This window comes from Homarus americanus, unplaced genomic scaffold (assembly GCF_018991925.1).
Source record: "Homarus americanus isolate GMGI-L3 unplaced genomic scaffold, GMGI_Hamer_2.0 scaffold40856, whole genome shotgun sequence".
Lineage (NCBI taxonomy): Eukaryota > Metazoa > Arthropoda > Malacostraca > Decapoda > Nephropidae > Homarus > Homarus americanus.
In genome coordinates, this window is record NW_024734615.1 from 8554676 (window position 1) to 8578693 (window position 24018).

Sequence of the window (24018 nt, forward strand, 5' to 3'; positions counted from 1 at the left end):
AAAACATTATTATACAGTATATAAAAAATAAACTATGCAATTTATCGTAATGTTTTATATATATATATATATATATATATATATATATATATATATATATATATATATATATATATATATATATATATATATATATATATATATATATATATATATATATATATATATATATACAGTATGTGTGTGTGTGTGTGTGTGTGTGTGTGTGTACAGGTAAAGAATAACATGAACGCCCGCTCATATACACAAGTAAACACAAGCAATATTATTAAACACTCTCATACAAACAAAAACATGTACAGTCAAGAGAGAGAGAGAGGAGAGATGAGTCAAAACACCTGCCCCACAAGGCGCCTTACCTAACATTACTCTGTTCGCTAGGTCGACTTTTTCACATCATGCAGGATATTTTTAGCTTAGCTGAGAGCAATTTACATACCGGTTCGCCAAACGCTATTATTGATATGTCTTGTAAAGGACTGCGAGTGATTGAAGTGTAGGAAGAATACCGGAGGCTCGACAACTTTGTGGTAATTGGTGTAGACTCCACAGAACCTCAGGAATATTTGTCCAGTTAACATGAATTTTTTGACTAGTTGATTGACATAATGACTTCCTCAGGAGACGGTCACCCTTACTCTCTGTGTATCTGAGTATTCATATACACCTTAAAATATGTTCATTAAAAAGGCTTTTAGCAGGTGAATGTTGTGGGAAACTTCAGTTGTTATTTTGTCCAGACCGGGATGGAGACACACACAGTTTCTTCTGAGAACTCCTTGAAAGATATATTACTAACGACGTAGTAGGTCGCCCCTCATAAACCTGTCACGTTAATATAAATTTTCTCAGAACTGCCCCAGTGAGGCGTGTGATGTGTACACTGACTTAATGTTGCTCTTTTTGTTAGTGAGAAGTGACACACTAGCTTCTGCTGTTGTGCTAGTGACACCATTATGTCTACCACCACCTCACTGTGGCTACCACCATATCAATATGTCTACCACCACATCACTCCGTGTGTGTGTGTGTGTGTGTGTTTTTATTTATATATGTATGTGTGTGTGTGTGTGTGTGTGTGTGTGTGTGTGCGTGTGTGTGTGTGTGTGTAAGTCAAAAGGAAGGTTCATGTCTGTGTTGGTAAAGGAATAGACCAGTTAATTAAAGGTCAAGGTCACGGCTTATAAAGAAGTCAAGTACAGAACATCGTTTTGACACCACCACTTGTGGTAACTGACTCTGGACAATATATATATATATATATATATATATATATATATATATATATATATATATATATATATATATATATATATATATATATATATATAATGTGTGTGTGTGTGTGCAGTTAACAAACAGGAATTACCAGCAATAAATACATAAGGATGCTACAGAGTGCCCTTCATTTACTCTTAATAAGGGTAATCAGAGGTGGTAGTTTTACTAATTCTCTGTAACAAATAAAAAAAATCAATAAAAGTAATTACTATGAATTGAACAATCTGAGTACGTTTGACATTTAGATAGAATTCATTAATGTAACTTAAGAGTTTATTGCCTGACCAAGGGTTGACGAGTGACGTGTTTCATTACTCGGGTTGCACCTGCACCTGGACATTTGAGACAGTCCTTGCTTAGGGCTATGACTAAAGCCTTGAGAATGTAGACAGTCATGGCTGTAGGGCGGTTTCTCAGGCCTTGAGTTTAGAGACAGCCTTGGTCTAGGGTTATCGCCATCGTGTCTGGAAATGCAAAATGATGTTTAGGATGTTCCTTCTTCTGGATTACATATATTCGCTTTTATAATCATGGCATGTGCTTCAAACCACAAGTTGCGTGATTACTGGGCGTGGGAGAAAGAAAATAGGAGTCGGGAACCTGGCCGGATGTGCAGAAAACGTGAAAATGTGTGTATCTCATTAACACAGGTGAGAGTAGCACCTGCTGGCCTAAACACCGTCATTACTACGGGGATAACCGCTGTTGGCCGCTCTGCCTCTGGCTCCAGCACCCGCTTACACCAACCCTCTCTGCCCACCCTCACCACCAACACTGCCTCTTCCACCATCACACCAACCGCACTCTTAACATTACCTTGATTCTTATTGACGTAGCTCGTGTTCAGTGAGCGTCGCCATGGTTATCAGTAACTAGAGTAAAATAGTTGGGGTGTGGGTGGTAGGGAGGTGTTGGGGAGGGATCAGTAAGTGTCGCGTCTAGTGCAACTCAGTGTCACTGTTACCTGTTGCTAAGTGATCACTGACTCTAAGTCCTCTTGAATTATACTGACAAATTGCCGGAAGGTTGGGGGTTTTCCTGGATCTTCGCAACACCACCAATCTCTTCCTATAATGTGTTTTTTTTTAACTGTAATCTACATTCCTTACCAACCAATCTTTGTGAGCAAAAATTTTGGATCGTATGAATGGATCTTCGTATACCTTCATCAGTACCCATTCTTAGTGTGTTTTAGGTCAGGACTATTTTTCAGAAGTTGGATTATTTTCCATCCAGCAAGCTTCAGTAATAAGTTTTATGCTGTTAAACTTATCAGCCCGGAAATGTAACTTGTATCAAAAGAAAGAGAAGAATTTGAAATAGCATTAACAATCTTTATCTGTGCATATCCTTGTTCTATTCGCACTTCTGGAAAACATCACCATAGGCTTTGCGTCATTATACTCAGTGTGGCGCCACGTAAGATCCTCAGTCATGGTTAATATTAATTAATTCTCCCTTTACCGCTCCGTGGTCCACTGTCTGCCTTATGCTCGGTCACGGGTGACGTAAGGTCCGTATTATTTATTATCATGCGGCTGCAAGTATTCAATAATACGATTGATATGGGATGATATTTGGTGTTTAGTAGCAAATCTTCCATAGTCTTTGTTTACATAACGGGATGAGTGAAAAACAGTAATGGGTAACATAAAGTGAAATACAGCTGTTGTGGGTGATGGTATGAGTCAAACCCTCTTGATAGGTTTTTTGTTGAACTCGGTTATTAAACTGATTATAGGGTGAATAATGACCAAACCAGGAACACTGATAAATTGATATGTATTGTGTTACAATGGACGCCGCGCCTAAGCGCTCACTTAAAGAACAACGTTACTGATGTACTGTATCTTCAAAAAGTCAGACTATGCATGTATTAAACCTCTGCCAGGGTACCAATATCTTTACCATGTGTCAAGAAAATTTTTCCAGCGTTTCAGGAGTTATGTTGTACAGTATTGTCCTCACGAAAGATATACCACACACGTATTTAAGGGTGTACTTGCAGTGCCTTAGTTATAGAGGTAAACTTTATGAATTGGTAGATCAAATCCTTTTATCTAACGTGTTTTGAGTAGTATCCGTCAACACACAGGTTCAGTGAAGTAAATTTTGAACCATTGTGCATATATACCTGACGATGATCAGTTCACAGGAGGAACAGGTGATGACTACGAGATCAATTTGGTGATATGCTGTGAAGATATGGCAAAGGCTGGCCTTATTCACACTACATGAGTGGACACCTGTTGTGTCCTGCCTCCAGTTATGGTGGTGATGATCATTCAGATAGTACCGTGAATCAGTACGGCAGCCTTACACCAACAAACATTTTGATAGCAGCTGGAACTGCCAAAAGCTTACGAACCTTGCAAAACTTTACATTGCTCTTGAAGTGACATTTTAAAAGTATTGTATATGGTGGAGGAAGTGATTAGCTGCTGTCAGCTGTCAAATTTGTTCACCAATACGTCTCCTTCAGAAATACTTACGATATTTGAAGCAAGATGTTTGGAACTGATGAAGATTGTCTGATGTACAAAAATACTGAACAAGAAAGTGTTGTAGATACAATCGAAAAAACTGTTCCTGGGAAAGACTGTGAGTGAAGCGCCCGAGGTGGTCTGGTGGTTTGGAATCAATATTCATTTTTCATGAATGACAGTCATAAACCACAGTCACTTTCGGAGAACAAGATTATACATAAACAATGTGAAAGCAAAATTTAAGATTTACAAAAGGTGACAAGGTAGTTATAATTTTTCAAATACATTGGTCAAAATCATTATATTCCGTATATTTGTTTTTCACACGTACCTGCTTATCTATATATAAACACATTCAGAACACAACACTGCGCGTACACACACACACACACACACGTAGCACTGTCACAATGAATGGAAAAAACTGGCGGACACACAACACAGGAATGTCAGGATGATTGGTCAAGACAGCACTGCCGTCAGCACCTGAGTGGCGGATGTGGACACATCAGTCTAGACAGCCATGCTGGAATGTCCTCTGAGAGCTCCAGTACACACACACACACACACACACACACACACACACACACACTGGAGGATTAAGTTTTGAGTCTTACTATAAAAGTTTTCAGTGTATAATATTCTTGTGTGGTTATAGTTACAGTTGTGAAGACGCACACAGCACTCCACATTAAACTGAATTCTTCTGAAGCTTCCGAGACTTTATAATTATGCAGTAATGCGCTTTAGTAAGTTTAACGAGTAGGGACTCTTAAATAGGCTGAGGTTATTATTATTATACAACAACTTCCTTCAGTCGATACCCGTGTTCCGGCGAGAACAATGATTCATTGACGCTGGTGAAATAAACAACAACTATTTATATTCCTTGGAAGAAATTATAAGAAAGTACTTTTATCTTTCTTGACAGGCTCTACAGATGAAAATGAGTGAACAAATGAATTTATTGTTCTAAAAAGCGTTGGTACTCTTTTTACAATCATACAAAATTATTTCAGAAAAAAGTGCCACAGAAAACGAGTCAGACTAAAAAAAAAAAAAACGATATTTTAACGGCACATAGATTATTGCAGCTAACCTAAATGAAGCATCCACAATCTCTCTGATATACTGTACCGGAAGTGGCAGTACAAGGTCCATACACCTGAAATCAAAATTACTTCTATGACTTTTCTCAGTGTTATTTGTGAACTGAGATCCTAGCTGTTGTATGTGAGCTTTGATCCTAGCTGTTGTGTATGAGCTGAGATCCTAGCTGTTGTGTGTGAGCTGTGATCCTAGGTGTCGTGGTGGTGCTCAAAAGACAACCTGAAACTCTTCCAATATTTGTTTGCTGTCGTATATGGACCCAACTGTACTACAAATGTTTTCAGAGTGCTCATTGACAACACAAAATTAAATTAGATATTATTCTCATTTTAAATACAACGGCCTTGCTCGGCCTTAAAGTTGGACCTTTGATATTATTGGAACTAGACCAAACCTATACTCAGATAAAAATATGTACTTTATTGCTTAGACAAACTCTAGTTTACTGTTGTTGCCTTTCTCATAGTGGATGCCAAGTAGAGAGGGCACAACAGGTATGAGGCGACCACTGTCAGTTCAGTGTAACACATCGATATGTTGATCTTATAATACATTACTGATCTTCAACAACTACGGCTTTTAAGAGCTTACTCTATGTTGAATTATATTATAATAAACATCAACAATCAGAAACCGAAGGATATAATTATATCTCTCTAGTTGTAGATGTTGACTTGATAATACTGAGCTGCACCGACTGAGCTCGTATACTGTTAATAAATACACTAACCATCGACAAATAAAAAGTTGCTTAATTTAGTAGAAATTGTTAAATATTGTGATAGAAAGGTACCACACTACAGTGTATTTAAGCATCATTATATATTTCGGCACATATGAACATCTTAGCAATCTCTTTGATATTAAAGAAATTAAGTGAATGATGCTCAAGTATTGTGCCTACAGCGTACAATAATGAGTAAATAATTTAAATATTAGCTTTGCTACGAAGGCCAACACTATCCTCCAAAAATTAACTAGTTTTTTTAACACACTTCATGTAAGGTAAATATACGAGTTAATCATTAGGTAAAACCATTGCTTAAAACAGCCTCTTGTGAGTAAAGGCTAAAACACCAATTTATCGTGCAACAGCTCTAATGGTCAACTCAGCTGTGGCGCGAAAATTTTAAAGTTATTTTACGCAACATTTTTATACTATTCTGTAGCAATGTAGAGTTATTATTCCTATCGCCTTTTCCTCCCCGTCTTCTCCAAAACAGTGATAGACTAAATTGATTAAGAGTCAATTTTATCGAGCCACATTGCCTAAAACGATTTAAAATTGAAGGTGATATTCATTCCTTGGTTTGACAATATAATCTCAAGTTTCTATTAGGTAATCCACAAGCCTTCATTATCTACGTGTTTCACAGGTAAAAACTCCCACAGTCATTTCCTGCCACCAAATTGAACATAACCGATTACTGGTGTGGGACCTGTGTGGGTTTTTAGTACACCTGACGTCACAACCTTTTGTCTGGCGCTCTAACACCTTGGTACTGCGCGTTATGACTGTGGGTGTGCGTAACACCTTGGTACTGCGCGTTATGACTGTGGGTGAGCGTAACACCTTGGTACTGCGCGTTATGACTGTGGGTGTGCGTAACACCTTGGGACTGCGCGTTATGACTGTGGGTGTGCGTAATACCTTGGGACTGCGCGTTATGACTGTGGGTGTGCGTAACACCTTGGTACTGCGCGTTTATGACTGTGGGTGTGCGTAACACCTTGGTACTGCGCGTTATGACTGTGGGTGTGCGTAATACCTTGGGACTGCGCGTTATGACTGTGGGTGTGCGTAACACCTTGGGACTGCGCGTTATGACTGTGGGTGTGCGTAACACCTTGGGACTGCTCGTTTGATTGTTAAACTGAAAAAAGACAGCAATTTGACTATTAGAAAGGCAACGACCGTCTCAAAGAAAACGGTGCAAACAATGGGTACATAAAAGGTCCATCCTCAAGAGGAGCCCGCGGGTGATGGGAATTTGCTACAGAAAGCGAGAATAAAGGGAACCAGCTCGTCGGGAGTAAATATAGGCGATGTAGTGAGAACCAAACACAGCAGGGATACTAAAGAACGGGCTGTAGTGTAAGAAATTTCGTGTACTGGTTAATCGTTGATTTATTATGGCTATTCGTTGATTTATTATGGCAAATCTGGACGTGGTGTAGGACAGAGACTTTATGAGCGCATATAGTAGATGACGTGCCTCACCATCGGCCACCAAACTCACGTGTCCTACATATAAACAAGTGTGGGCATTTGCCAAAGTGGCAAGAAGCTAAGGTGGTCTAAACAGAATGATGAGGAAAGTTGTTGAAGTGAAATACATAACTATACCAAACTAGGTGATAAATCATCGAAAAGGATTTCTACGTTTGTCAAAGGCAGAGGAAAGAATGATGGTGACATTACCGTGAGAGACGGAGCCAGGACCAGGAACCAGCCAATCAGGAGCCAGATGGTGTACTGTGATGTACTATGATGTACTCTACCTGGCGTCATCATGTGCTCCCTTATATATATATATATATATATATATATATATATATATATATATATATATATATATATATATATATATATATATATATATATATATATATATATAAATGAGAGAAGCGACAAGAGACAAGTGAAAGAGAGAAAGACAACAGGAAAGACAGTGAGATGGGCGACATAATGGCATATTTGTCTGTTGCAAGTAAAATGATTCAGCAGTTTATTAAGCGTTGAAGTCATAAGATAAAAAGTCAGCGGAGCTTTACCGTAACAGTGAGTTTCTCTTGACGTTACTAGTCGTGAGGTCAATTGGCAACAAATAATTACAATAAACAACTAATAGAATATTTAAATTTTAGAGGGAATTGTGAAGGTGGAGAGGCTCTGGTGGGGTATTTATTTTACTTGTAAGATCAACTAACTCGTAATTATTTAACCACGTATCTCGTGCTTATGGTAAAGATTGAAGTATACTAAGAAAATAAATTATGTTACACTTTTTTAATTAAAATTTTCTAATAAAGAAAAAAGAATGTCAATGTTTATGTTTTTCACGTAGCCTCAGCCCCCCACCCCATGTACAGTCCCCTTCACTAGTGTGTTTACAGAGGGTCGTCAGGTTGTGTGCAGTGTGGCAGCCCTGAGTTTGTTTACATTCGACAGAAGGAAATTAGCAATTGTAAACATACTATGGAATCAAATTAAAATAATATTAAACAAATATCTCAAAAATAATGATTTTTGGACTGTTATAAATTTAGATGAACCTCTGTAAACGAACTAGTGAAGGGGACTGTACCAACCTCGCGCCCCCCAGCTTGGGCACTGGAACTTTAGAGGGTGAGAGTGGGGGACGATGGTAAGGTTATTCATTTTTAAGATAAGCGAGTTCTATAACACTGGGAGCCTTTCCACAGGTCCAAGAACACACACACACACCTCCACGCACAGTACTTCAGGGTTCTACTAATACTGTACTGTATTACGTGACAACCACCTGCGCCCTCCACTTATTGACCAAAGTGAAGCTCACCTCAATAAACATGTTATTATCTTCTCTAAACATGTATTTATTATCACATACTCAATTTGTCCTTACTCAAGGAAGACACTGTACAGTCGGCCACTAAATTCCGGTAACCTCCCGAGGCTGCCTAAACCAAAACTGTTTCGACCTGTGTATTACCATACCGCCATCTGTGGTTTAGCTCACAAAGTACATCTCCAGGTGTTGGACGTTATCTGTAAGTCCTTTGTCTTTCCTCTCTGTGTCTGTTGTCGAGCTTATGATCTATTCAGTCACTCACAGTGTGTTGTGTTGACTCTGTCTGTTACTGGTGTTGAGACTTGGTCTACTTTGTTGTTGGTGCTAAGCCTTGATCTACTCTGCTTGTAGCCTACTCTGATGGGTAAGTAAATATATATTTTTTTTTTTTTGCGGGTGGGAGGGCATTATCTTTGTAAAATAAATATTTTTTCAAAAGTTTGCAAGATGGAGGAAATGATAAAGTGGGAGGGAGGAGGAGTAGTTGCGAGGTGAAGGGGGGAGCAGGGGCAATTAAATCATAATCTGGCGTGACTGTTGTTGGTTAATATTGTGTGATAATAATGTGGCCAATAAGTAGTATGGTAACAGTGGAACAAACGATTATCACCAATAGGACTTGATAGAATTCGTTCATATTTTCCACAGTTGTTGTTTGGATGATCGTAAGTAATTAAAATGATACGACAACTTTTTACTTGTATTTTAAGTATTTTATTTATTTTTTTCGTTTTCTCTATCTACGATCATTAATCTCCTGTAGTGGGCAGGGCATGAAAGATGAGGGAAATTATGAAGTAAAACCCGGCGAAAAACTGACATATGGCAGTAATAAACCGTCTCTAAGTACCTTGTAGGCAAAGAAATAAATTGTTTACCGTAAGTATTCAATCGATATTTCTTTCTTAGCGTCGCGCGTCTCATCGTAAATTATAAATTTGTGATTTTGGTCTTTGAAAACATTGAAAGTAAATCCCCTCTTTTTTTTCTTCGCGCAATTGGTTATTTAGCCTATTCTATGCACAGTATAAAGGATGAGATTCATAATGTTGGATTTTAATCCTATTTCATGGGTTTGGGTACATTTTCGTATACTGTACATACTGTTCCTCCTCAAGGAGGATTGAGAGAGAAGAAAGACGTTATTTTTCAATGGCGTTGTTATCACATCATGTTCGGTATCATATCGCAAGTTATCTGTGTTTGTAGAGGATGAAGACCATCTCCAAGAGATCATGTCAACATTGACTAGTTGGCAGGACGTGTAAGTGTTCAAAATGCGACAAAGAACTGACAGTGAAGAATAAATATGCGTTTCAGTGCAACATCCAATCGTTGTTTTATGTTCACAAGAAAACGTAAAATTACACAATGCCTCTCCAAGAAATTTTCTTTCATTGGTACCTGATCTCAAAGTAACTTATTTTTGCTTTATATGCCGGGGGTCCGGGGGGCGAGTTAGGTCAGTTTGGGCAGGCTAAGTTGGTTAGATCAGGTTCTGTTAGGTTCTGTGCATTGTCGTTTCCATTTTCGTGTTAAGTACCATGCAAATAGCCTCTCCAGAATTTTTTTGCAATTCCGTAAGTATTGTCTACTGCTGCTAGCCGTTTCCTCCATCATTTCTTAAGGGAATGAAGGAGACTGTCTTCTGTCTCCGTTAGTTTCTTGTGATTTTTCTTTACGATTCTCTTTATGGTTATAATTACTCATATTCCATTAGCGAATAGTGTTTGGTGTGTGTGTGTGTGTGCGCGCGCGCTTCCCTTTTCCCATAGCGGACCCCCCCCCCCCAATCTGAGAGGAGGAGGCTGCTATGTTATCAGCCTCTCCCCTATAATACGTTAGCTTGGGTTTTGTTATGTTAGATTAGATTAGGTTAGGTCAGGTTACCTGCATTTCATTAATAAGCTCCATATAATGGCGATGTTTCCCTCGGTGCAGTCAATATTACACTACAGGAGCCATGACACTGTCTAAAGTTAGCCGCAGAGGCCCAAAGACTGGTCTGACTACATAATATGCAATGATGGTATGAATTTGAATCTTTTTATATATTTGTTTTCAAATAAACAGTGAGCAACATTTAAATGGTTATAGCTTGAGAACCTTCGATCCATATTCCTGCTCTGGCTGGAAAACGAAAGAAGCATCACGAGAAGCCCTTTAAAAACTTTATAGCCAGAGGCCGTAGTTCGAAGGCTGGGTCACTGTACTTGAATAGTTTTGTTGTTTATATCCAGATTAAGAGACGTCTTCTAGGTAATGCATTGCTGAACCTGTTTCAGTAATGTTCTGGTAGAACGTTTACAGCTGGGCAGCAAAAACTGATTCGCTCTAGAAAATATGATACTATTGTGTAATGATTCAGAACACCAGGTTCAGTGTACTGTAGTGTGTCAGGAAAAATAACTTGAAAAAGAAAACTAGGGTAGCGGGTAGTAACTGTGTGGGGCAGCAGGACACCCTCATTAGTTGGCAATCCCGCCGCGAGGCTAAATACCCACTTAACATTACCTCACGTCATCAACTTGTCATCGTCCATTTACGCGATTGGCGTTTCCTGCTGTTGGGCATTCCTGCACGGACCAGCTGTTAGCCACGTTCTCACAGTCCTATCGATCCTCCACTGACGTTTGTGGCCCGACTCACAGGAGGAAGAGCAGAACCGGGCTCACCCTGGTGGCAAAACTAACGCTTTATATAAACTATTGAGTAACACACAAACATTAGTAACAGAGTTACCGCTCTAAACAATATTCACCCCACAGTACGACAATATTGACTTTTGTATCAAGAGTTTAGATTACACATTAACGCGGTACGTTGACTCACACCTCACTGTAACAGTTAAAATTATGTTAATAATACATTACCGGGTCGACATGTTTTATGATCACAGAAGAAACAAGAGTACTGTATTAACAACAGGATAGAAACTATACTAAGGAATTATGTAACTGCTGTTTGGGTGAAAAATATCGCTCTCATGTCGGTGTCAAATATTGTTAAAGTATGTGAACCTACACTGCCGGTCACCGCAGGTCTGCGGGATAAAATGTAACACAATTAATGAATTTGACTATGCATTTTGCATGCTGCCAAAGTTCATTTACTATTGCCAGGTATAAAGAGTAATTTAGTTTACCCAGTCGTAACTTGTCAATAATTTATTTGTGAAAAGAAGAACGTCATTATCACCAACGAGCGATCATGATCAACTTGTATCAGATGAACTCAGTGAAAATGAACAGCGGTTCATTTGCAATACATATTAAAATATATTCATTAAACCAGAATAGTTAATACAAAAGAGAAAGGGGTTTATCATATGCAACATGTAAAAATAGACGCTTGAGGTTTTAACGTGTGTATAATATGGGAGGGTGGGTGTGGAACAGCCGAGTAGTGTATCACATGACCAAGGCTGTCGGGCCTGGTGGAAGAGGAGAGCATGAAGCACGTGAAGGTTAACTGGTGAGGCACGTTTGTTTATGTCACCACCAGAACAAGCGCTTCTAGGAAGAAACATGCATTTGAGGAGGAATATCTTCAGTCAACACGTTGCCTTAACATACTGAAGAAGAAATGCTGACCGGTGGTTAAGAAATTAACGAGGTCTATGGTATCAGCAGGATGGTCACACCACATTATACACACCACTACCCCCTGCAATGACTCAAAGATAAGCTGAATGATTTGGTGAAGCTGTGGCCTAATGAACACAAATGGCCATCTCGTTCTCATGACCTCACATTCTGAAACTTTTTCCACAAGGAAATCTCCGTAAGAGAATAAACAGTGAACCCCAGACCACATGATGTAGACCAAACAGTGAACCCCAGCCACATGATGTAGACCAAACAGTGAACTCCAGCCACATGATGTAGACCAAACAGTGAACCCCAGCCACATGATGTAGACCAAACACTGAACCCCAGCCACATGATGTAGACCAAACAGTGAACCCCAGCCACATGATGTAGACCAAACAGTGAACCCCAGCCACATGATGTAGACCAAACACTGAACCCCAGCCACATGATGTAGACCAAACAGTGAACCCCAGCCACATGATGTGGGCAACAGTGATTTAGCCACATGATGTAGACCAAACAATAGACCTTAGCCACATGATGTGAGCCAAACAGTGAACCCATTTTTTGTGATACCAGACCAAACAGTGAACCCCAGCCACACACATGGTATTAGACCAAACAGTGAACACCCAACAACATGGTCATAGAGCCCATGGCAGAAACCCCAACCCACCGCAATCCTTGCTGGGCAAACCATTATTCAACCCACCATGATGTAGACCAAACAGGCGGGCCCTTTGGTGTAGACCAAACAGTGAACCCAGCCATGATGTGGGATAAGCAGTGAACCCCAGCCACAGTGTATGCCGACAGTGAACCCCAGCCACATGATGTAGACCAAACAATGGCCCCAACCATGAGTGTAGACCAGGCAGTAGACACAGCCACATAAGTGTGCAGACCAAACAAACGAACCCCAGCCACCGCCGTCTTTAAGCCAGAACCCCAGCCACATGATGTGGGCAAACAATGAACTGGCCACATGAAGTGCTGGGCCAAGTGGTGAACTGGTCACATGATGCTGCAGAGCTAAACAGTGAATCCCAACCACATGATGCTGAACCAAACAACAATGAACCCCAACCACATGATGTAAGACCAAACAGTGAACCTGGGCCACATGATGTAGGCCAAACACCCAAACCCCAGCCGCAGTGCTTAGGCCAGAAGCAGTAGTCCCAGCCACATGATGGGCAAACAATAGACACAGCCTACATGATGTAGACCAGAGCAATGAACACAGCCACATGATGTAGAACAAACAGCGAACCACAGCCCACATGATGTAGACCAAACAATGAACCCCAGCCATGATGTAGACCAAACAGTGAACCCCAGCCCACATGATGTAGACAAACGATGAACCCAGCCACATGATGTGTGAAACAGTGAACCCCAGCCATGATGTAGACCAAACAGTGAACCCCAGCCTGATGTAGACAAACACACAGAAGCCCCAGCCCATGATGTAGACCAAACAGTGAACCCCAGCCACGGTCATAGACCAAACAATGAACCCCAGCCACATGATGTAGACCAAACAGTGACTATACATGATGTAGACAAACAGTGAACCCCAGCCATAGTGTAGACCAAACAGTGAACTAGCCACATGATGTGGAGCCAAACAGTGAACCCAGCCATGAACAGACCAAACACCAAACCCCAGCCACATGATGTGAACCAAACAATGAACTAGCCACATGATGTAGACCAAACAGTGAACCCCAAACTGCATGATGTGAACAAACAGTGAACTGGCATACATGATGTGGAGCCAAACAGCGAACCCCAACCACATGATGTGAACCAAACCAATGAACCCCAGCCATGATGTGAGCCAAACGGTGAACCCCAGCCACATGATGTAGGCCAAACAGTGAACCCTGGCCACATGATGTAGACCAAACAGTGAACCCCAGCCACATGATTTAGACCAAACATACTGAAACCCCCAGCCCATGATGTGAGCCAAACAGTGAACCCCAGCCACATAGTGTAGACCAAACAATGAACCCCATGCATGATGTAGACCAAACTATTGAACCCCAACCCATGATGTGAGCCAAACAACGAACTAGCCTGATGTAGACCAAACAATGAACCCCAGCCACATGATGTAGACCAAACAGTGAACCCCAGCCATGATGTAGACCAAACCAATGAACCCCAGCCACATGATGCTAGACAAACAGTGAACCCCCAGCCACATTATGTAGACCAAACAGTGAACCCCAACCACATGATGTGGAGCCAAACAATGAACCCCAGTCGCAGTGTAAGACCAAACAGTGAACCCCCCAGCCCACGCCAGTGTAAGGGCCAAACAGTGAACTGACCCACATGATGTAAGGAGCCAAACAGTGAACCCCAGCCACATGATGTAGACCAAACAATGAACCCCAACCGCCAGTGCTGGGCCAACCTTGGTGAACCTGGCCATGATGTAGACCAAACAATAGACCCCAGCCATGATGTAGACCAAACAGTGAATTTATTACATGATGTAGACCAAACAATGAACCCCAGCCACATGATGTAGACCAAGCAGAAGAACCCCCCAACCCACACATGATGTGACAAACAATGAACCCCCAGCCATTGTAGACCAAACAGTGAACCCAGCCACATGATGTAGACAGAAACAGTGAACCCCAGCCACATGATGTGGACCGAGACACAGCCACAGTGTAGACAAACAGTGAACCCCCAGCCATGATGTAGACTAGAAACAGTGAACCCCCAGCCATGATGTGGACCAAACAGTGAACCCCAGCCACATGGTGTGGACCAAGGCACTGACCCTGGTGTAGACCAAACATTGAACTGTGCATGATGTGAGCCAAACAGTGAACCCCAGCCACATGATGTAGACCAAACAGTGAACTAGCCACATGATGTAGGCCGACAGCGAACCCAGCCACATGATGTGGGCCAAACAGTGAACACGACCCTGATCACTTCAGGACCGTAATGAACCCCAGCCATGGTGTAGACAAACAGTGAACTATGCACATGATGTAGACCAAACAATGAACCCAAGCCACATGATGTGAACCTGACGGTGGAACCTGGCACTGATGTAGACCAAACGAACTAGCCACATAGTTTAGACCAAAACACTGAAACCCCAGCCACGCCAGTGGTGAGCCAACAGTGAACCCCAGCCACATAGTCGCCATGACCAACCAAAGTGAACCCCCAACCACTGGTGTGGGACCAAACAGTGAACCCCAGCCATGATGTAGACCAAACGAACCCCAGCCACATGATGTGAGCCAAACCGTAGACACAGCCACCAGTCTAGACCAAGCAAACGGCATGAAGACCTGCACTAGTGTGAGCCAAACAATAGGACTGTGCATTCTTCCAAGACCAAACAGTGAACCCCAGCCATGATGTGAGCCAAACAGTGAACCCACATACATGAAAATCTTTAGACCAACTAATGAACACAGTCATGATGTGAACCAAACAGTGAACAGCCGTGGTGCTGAGCCAACAGACCCCAACCACACACGCATGATGTGAACCAAGCTTGTGGTGAACTGGCCATGATGTAGACCAAACAATGAACTAGCCACATGGTGTAAGGAGCCAAAACAGTGACTAGCCATGAAAATGTGGGCCAAACAATGAACCCCAACCACACACCTGATCTTTGAATAACCAGTGAACCCAAACCATGATACAGACCAAACAATGAACCCAGCCACATAGTGTAGACAAACAGAAGAACCCCAGCCACACACATTGTGAGACCAAACAATGAACCCAGCCAAGTATGTAGGCCAAACAGTGAACCCCAGCTTCACATGATGTAGACAGAAACAGTGAACTAGCCATGATGTGAACCCAAAAATGAACCCCAGCCACATGATGGAGCCAAACAGTGAACTGGCCACATGATGTGAATAAACAGACTGTACATGATGTAGACCAGAAACAGTGAACCCCAACCACAGTGTGAATAGTACAAAACCCAGCCACATGATGTAGACCAAACAGTGAACCCCAGCCACATGATGTGGGATACAGTGTGGAGCCAAACAGTGAACCCCGACCACTCAAATACGACCAACCAGTGAACCCCCAGCCCACATGATGTGGGACAAACAGTGAATTAGCCATGATGTGAATGACAGTGAACCTGACCACTGAGTGTGAGACCAGAGCAATTGAACCCAGCCCTACAATGTAGATAGCAATGGACCCCAAAGCCCTGATGTGGACAAACCGTGGAACCTAGCCATATGAAGGTCTTGATATTAAACACTGAACCCCAACCGCAAATCCCCATGACCAAACGGACACAGCCACATGATGTGGGCGAAACAGTGAACCCCAGCCGCATGATGTAGAACAACAGTGAACCCCAGCCACGTGTAGACCAAGCAGTGAACCCCAGCCATGATGTGAATAGACCCCAACCATGATGTAGACCAAACTAATGAACACAACCACGCGGTACAGACCAAACAGTGAACTAAGCCACACTGGCAGTCATAGACCAAACAATTGAACAGCCATGATGTGGGCCAAACCAATTGAACTGGCCACATGATGTAGACCAAACAGTGAACCCCAGCCACATGATGTGGGCCAGCAAGTGAACCCCCTAGCCCACACAGTGTGAACCAAACAGTGAACCCCAACCACTGATGCTGGACCAAAACAAGAGACCCAACCATGATGTAGACCAAACACCAAACCTGAGCTGCAATGTGAGCCAAACAGTGAACCCCAGCCACATGATGTAGACCAAACAGTGAATTATACACTGATGTAGACAAACAATGAACCCAGCCATGATGTAGACCAAACACTGAAACCCCAACCACATGATGTAGAGCCAAACAATGAACCCCAGCCACATGATGTGTAGACCAAACAGACCCCCCGGCCACATGATGTGAAATATGGTGAACACAGCCACATGATCTGAATAAACAATGAACCCCAGCCACATGATGTAGACCAAACAGTGAACCCCATACATGATGTGGAATGACAGTGAACCCCTTGTGGCCACATGATGTAGACCAAACTGGTGGACTGACACCTTGATGTATAGACCAAACAAGTGAAGACCCCAGCCACTGGTGTAGACCAATGGTGGACTAGCCACATGATGTATGGGCTGAGCAGTGAACCCCAGCCATGATGTAGACCAAACACTGAATCCACTAGCCACACATGATGTGAATAAACAATGAACTAGGCCACATGAGGTGTACTCCAAAAATTTGAACCCAAGGCCCATGATGTGGGCCAAACACTGAAACCCCAGCCACATGATGTGAATGAGCAGTGAATCAGCCACATGATGTGAACCGGAAGCAATGAACTAGCCATCAGTGTTAGACCAAACAATAGACCCCAGCCACATGATGTAGAACAAACTGGCGAACCACAACCACATGATGTAGACCAAACAATGAACCCCATGCCATAGTGTGGGCCAAACAGTGCATGATGTGAGCCAAACAGTGAACCCCCATGCAGTGCTGGAGCCAAACAGTGAACCTGACATGATGGGTGGAGCCAAACAGTAGACTAGCCACATGATACCACAGACCAACTGAAACCCCCATGCAGTGCTAGACCAAACAGTGAACCCCCAAGCCTGATGTGAACCAAACCAATGAGACACACAGCCACGTGGGTGTGGACAGAGCAGTGAACCCCAGCCACACAGCCAAGTCCATGGAGCCAAAACAGTAAACAACCACAGTCTGGAGCCAAACCAGTAGAACCCCAGCCACCAGTGTGAGCCAAACAGTGAACCCCAGCCATGATGTGAACCAAAACACTGAAACCCCAGCACATGATGTAGACCAAACAGTAGACACAAGCACGTTATGAACCAAACAGTGAACCTGACCGCATGATGTGCAGACCAAACAGTAGAACCCCGCCCACTGATGCGCCGGCCATAGCGAACCCCGCCCATGATGTAGCAGCCAAAACAACCGACCCCAACCCACATGATGTGAGCCAAACAGTGGAGCAGCCACATGATGAATGAAACAGACCCAGCCACATGATGTGAAGACTAAACAGTGGAGCCACAACCCACATGATGTGGAGCCAAACAGTAGAACCCTAACCACTAAATGCTGCGAATATGTGAACCCCAACCACATGATATATAGACCAAACCAACCAAACCAGTCATGGTGCAGATGACGTTCAACCCACTGATGTAGACCAAACGAAAAGTGAACCCCAGCCATGATGTAGACGACAATGAACCCCAACCACATGATGCTGTAGACCGGAAGCAGTGAACTGTGCATGATGTGAGCCAAACAATGAACACCAACCCATGATGCTGAACCAAACAATGACACAGCCACATGATGTGGGCAAACCATCAACCCTGACCACGCTGATATGACCAAACAGAAACCCCAACCACATGATAACTAGACCAAACAGTGAACCCATGCACGTATATGAATAGCAAATGTGACTAGCCACCAGTGTGAGGCCAGGCAGGTGGAGCTAGCCACATGATGTAGACCAAAAATAGAACCCACAGCCATGATGTGGAGCCAAACAGTGAACCCCAACCACGTGATATGAGCCTTGGTGAACCCCAACCCACACTGATGATGTAGACAGAAACAGTGAACCCAGCCACATGATCTTTAGACCAAACACTTTCAACCCCAAATGCGGTAGACCAAACAGTGGACCCACAGCCCACCTGATGCTGCAAACCAAACAGTGAACCCCACAGCCACATGGTATTAAAGCAAACAGTGAACCCCAGCCACATAGTGAGCCGACAGTGAACCCCCGCCACATGATGTAGACCATGTGAACCCCCATGTGATGTGACCAAACGTTGTTGACCACATGATCAGCAGGCCAAACAGTGAACCCCAACCACATGATCTGAGCTAAACAGTAGAACCCCAGCCACACAAATCTGGAGCCAAGCAGTGAACCCCAACCACACTGATGTGGACCAAACAGTAGACTGCCCATATAATGTAGACCAATACAGAGCCCAGCCACATGATGTGAGCCAAACAGTGAACCCCAGCCATGATGTGGGCGAAACAGAGTGTGACACAGCCACATGATGTGGAACAAACAGTGAACCCCAGCCACATGATGTAGACCAGAAACAAACAGACAAGCCATGATGAACTGACAAGCAGAACCCCAACCCACATGATGTGAATAACAACCATTGAACCCAGCCACGCATGATGCTGAACCCAACGGTGAACCCAGCCATGATTAACCGGGCAACGTGAACCCCATACATGATGTGAACCAAACAGTGAACTGTTATGATGTGACCAAACAGGTGGAACCCCCAACCGCTGATGAGCCAAGCAATGAACCCAGCCGTTGTTGAACCCCAGCCACATGATGTGGACCAATGAACTAGCCACATGATGTGAATGACAAAACCCCAAACCACACACATGATCATGACAGCCAAGTGAGTGAACCCCAGCCACATGATGCTGAACCAAACAGTGAACCCAGCCACCATGATGTGGAGCCAAACAGAAGGTGAACCCCCAGCCACCGCAAATCTGGAAGACCCAACCACTGAGACCCCAGCCATGATGTGAGCTAAACAATGAACCCCTGATACATGATGTAGATGAAACAATTGAACTAGCACATGATGTAGACCAAGCAAGTGAACCCAGCCACGCAGTCTCAGACCAAACAAACCAGGACTCTAATGCATGATGTAGACCAAACAGTGAACTGAGCACGCAGTGAGCCAAGCAGTGAACCCCAGCACATGATGTGAACAACAGTGAACTAGCCATAGTGTAGACCAAGCAGGTGAACCCCTGGCCACATGATGTATGAACCAAACAGTGAACTGACCATGATGTAGACCAAGTACTGAATCTACCCAGCCACCTGACGATATGGAATATGACAAGCGAACCCCCCAGCCACATGATGTGAAATGTAAACCATTAGACAGCCACATGATGTAGACCAAACAGTGAACCCCAGCCACGATGTGAACAGAGCAGCAGAAGCCCAGCCTGTGATGTGGAGCCAAACAGTGAACCCAGCCACATGATGTAATGAAACAATGGTTAACCTGATGTAGATGACAGTAAAACCCCAATACATGATGTAGACCAAACAATAGACACAATATACATGATGTAGACCGACAGTGAACCCCAGCCACATGATGTGAGCCAAACAGTGGTGTGCAGTGTAGACCAAACAGTAGTTACAGCCATGATGTAGACCAACACTGAAACCCAGCCACATGATGAATAAACAATGAACTAGCCATGATGTGGGCCGACACTTGAAACCCCAGCTACATGATGTAGACCAAACAGTGAACCCCAGCCATGATGTGAACCAAACACACAAAACCCCAGCCATGAGTGCAGACCAAAACACTGAAACCCATACATGATGTAGACCAAACAAGTGAACCCCAACCACATGATATGGGCAAACAGTGAACCCCCCAACTTACGCGATGAATACCTGACAACCCACATATTTAATGCTGTAACAGTGAACTAAAAGCCCACTTAGTATGTGAATGACAGTGAACCCCAGCCATAGTGTAGACCAAACCTTAGTGAACCCCAGCCACCATGATGTAAGACCAAGCAAGTGAACCCCCCAGGCACATGATGTGGAGCCAAACAATGAGCAGCCATGATGTGGGCAAACAATGAACCCCAGCCACATGATGTAAAGACCAAACAGTGAACCCCAACCCACATGATGTGGGCAAACAGTGAACCCCCAGCAACACAGTGTGGGCCAACAGTGAACCCCAGCCATGATGTAGGCCAAACAGTGAACCACAACCATGATGTGGAGCCAAACAGTGAACCCCAGCCATGATGTGGGCAAACAGTGAACCCAGCCATGATGTAGACCAAACAGTGATCCCCCAGCCACATGATGTGCCAAGCAGTGAACCCCAGCCACATGATGTAGACCGACAATGAACCCCAACCACATGATGTAGACCAAACAATGAACCCCAGCCCACATGATTTAAGACCAAACAGTGAACCCCAACCATGATATAGACAAACAATGAACTATTACATGATGTAGACCAAACAGTGAACCCCAGCTACATGATGTAGACCAAACAGTGATCCCAGCCTACATGATGTAGACCAAACAATGAACCCCAGCCACTGATGTAGACCAAACAGCGAACCCCAGCCACATGATGTGAATAGAAAAACGTGAACCCCAGCCACATGATGTAGACCAAACAATGAACCCCAACCACATGATCATAGGTAAACAAGCGAACCCCAGCCACATGATATTAGACCAAACAATGAACCCCAATACACAGTGGGCCAAACAGTGAACTAGGAGTCACGCCAGTGTAGACTAAACAGTGAACCCCAGCCACATGATGTAGACCAATGGTAGACCCCCAGTCACATGATGTAGACCAAACAGTGAACCTAGGCCACATGATGTGAATAAACACTGAAACCCCAGCCACATAATCCAACCGGAGCCAAACAGTGAATCTGACCACGATATGTAGACAAAACATGACCCCCAGCCACATGATGTGAATGACAATGAACACAGCCATGATGTGGGAACAAACAGCGAACCACAGCCACATGATGTAGACCGAACAATAGACTGGCCATGATGCTGGAGCCAAACAGTGGACCCCAGCCACATGATGTAGATATGATGAACCCCAGCCACATGATGTAGACTAAACAGTGAACCCCAGCCACATGATGTGAATGACAGTGATTGTACATGATGTGGACCCAGGCACTTTGGGCCTGGCCGTGATGTGGTTAGACAGTGAACCCCAGCCACATGATGTAGACCAAACAGAAAAAGTGAACCCCAGCCACATGATGTAGACCAAACAGTGAACCCCAGCCATGATGTGGAGCCAAACAGTGAACCCAGCCATGATCAGCAGACCAAGCAGTGAACCCCCAGCCCATGATGTAGACCAAACAGTGAACCCAGCCACATGATTTAGGCCTTGCTGAAACACATGGGTGTGGACCAAACAGTGAGACTGTGCATGATGTGGGCCGACAGTGAGACACAACCCGCATGATGTAGACCAGAAACAGTGAACCCCAACATGGTGGCAGACTAAACAGCGAACCCCAGCCTGCATGATGTGGGCAAACAATGAACCCCAGCCACATGATGTGGAGCCAAACAGTGAACCCCAGCCACATGATGTAGACCAAACAATGAACCCCAGCCACATGATGTGGGCCAAACAGTGAGCCCCAGCCACATGATGTGGGCTGGTGGTGAACCCCAGCCACGCAGTGCCAGGAGCCAAACAGCCAGACACAGTCACATGATGCTGAACCAAACAGTGAACCCCAGCCCATGATGTAGACCAAGCAGTGGGAGCAACCCATGATGTAGACCAAACAGTGAACCCCAGCCACATGATGTAGACCAAACAGTGAACCCCAGCCACATGATGTAGACCAAACAAAATGAACCCCAGCCACATGATGTAGACCAAACAGTGAACCCCCAACACAGACCAAACAATGAACCCCAGCCATGATGTAGACCAAACAGAACCCCCAGCCCATGATGTAGACCAAACAATGAACCCCAGCCACATACAGATAGACAATGAACCCCTGGCCACATGATCATAGACCAGAACAGTGAACCCCAGCCATGATGTAGAATAAAATGAACCCCAGCCACATGATGTAGACCAAACAATGAACCCCAGCCACATGATGTAGACCAAACAGTGAACCCCAGCCACATGATGTGGAGCCAAACGAAGAGTGAACTAGCCACATGATGTGAGCCAAACACTAAACCCCAGCCATGATTCTTAGACCAAACAGTGGTTAGCCACATGATGTGAGCCAAACAGTGAACTGGCCACATGATGTAGACCAGAAACAGTGAACCCAGCCATGAAGTGGGCTTGACAGTGAACCCCAGCCACATGATGCTTAGGCCAAACAGTGAACCCCAGCCACTGATGTAGACAAACAGTGAACCCCAGCCACATGATGTAGACTGGAAGCAGTGAACCCCAGCCACATGATGTAGACCAACAGGTGAACTAGCCACATGATGTGGACCAAACAGTGAACCCAGCCGCCTGATGTAGACCAAACACTGAAACCCCCAGCCATGATGTGGAGCCAAACAGTGGGCAACCCACATGATGTGGGCAAACAGTGAACTAGCCACATGGTGTAGACCAAACAGTGAACCCCAGCCACATGATGGAGCCAAACAGTGAACCCCAGCATGATGTAGACCAAACAATGAACCCCAGCACATGATGTAGACCAAACAAGCCAGACCCCAGCCACATGATGTAGACCAAACAGTGAACCCCCAGCCATGATGGAGCCAAACTGATTTAGCCATGATGTAGACCAAACAGTGAACCCCAGCCACATGATGTGGAGCCAAACGAGTGAACTGACCACGCAGTGTAGACCAAACAGTGAACAGCCATGATGTGAATGACAGTGAACCCCAATACATAGTGTGGACCAACAATGAACCCCAGCCATGATGTGAATGACACCCCAGCCACATGATGTAGACCAAACAGTGAACCCCAGCCACATGATGTAGACCAAACAGTGACTATGTACATGATGTAGACCAAACCAGTGAACCCCAGCCACATGATGTAGACCAAACACTGAAACCCCTGACCATGATGTAGACCAAATAGACCCCAGCCATGATGTACTAGACCAAACAGTGAACCCCAGCCACATGATGTAGACCAAACAGTGAACCACAGCCGCCAGTCTGGGCCAAACAATGAACCCCAGCCATGATGTAGACCAAGCAGTGAACCCCAGCCACATGATGTAGACCAAACAGTGAACCCCAGCCCGCATGATGTAGGCCAAACCAGTGAACCCCAGCCACATGATGTAGACCAAACAGTGAACCCACAGCCACGCCAGTGTGGAGCCAAACAGTGAACCCCAGCCATGATGTAGA

The 24018-nt window shown here is 44.0% G+C and overlaps 1 protein-coding gene across 3 annotated transcripts in view; it reads right to left on the reverse strand.

The window, feature by feature from the left end:
- Positions 1-24018, reverse strand: part of LOC121870415 (translation initiation factor IF-2-like) — a 108087-nt gene that overhangs the window by 17208 nt on the left and 66861 nt on the right. The window contains exon 1 of one of the 3 annotated variants that reach the window (XM_042372259.1): positions 7300-7394. The exons of the other annotated variants lie outside the window; for them this stretch is intronic. The gene's annotated coding sequence lies outside the window, so the exon portion shown is untranslated. Of the gene's footprint in view, positions 1-7299; positions 7395-24018 lie in introns of those variants that run through there. 3 annotated transcript variants of the gene reach the window in all.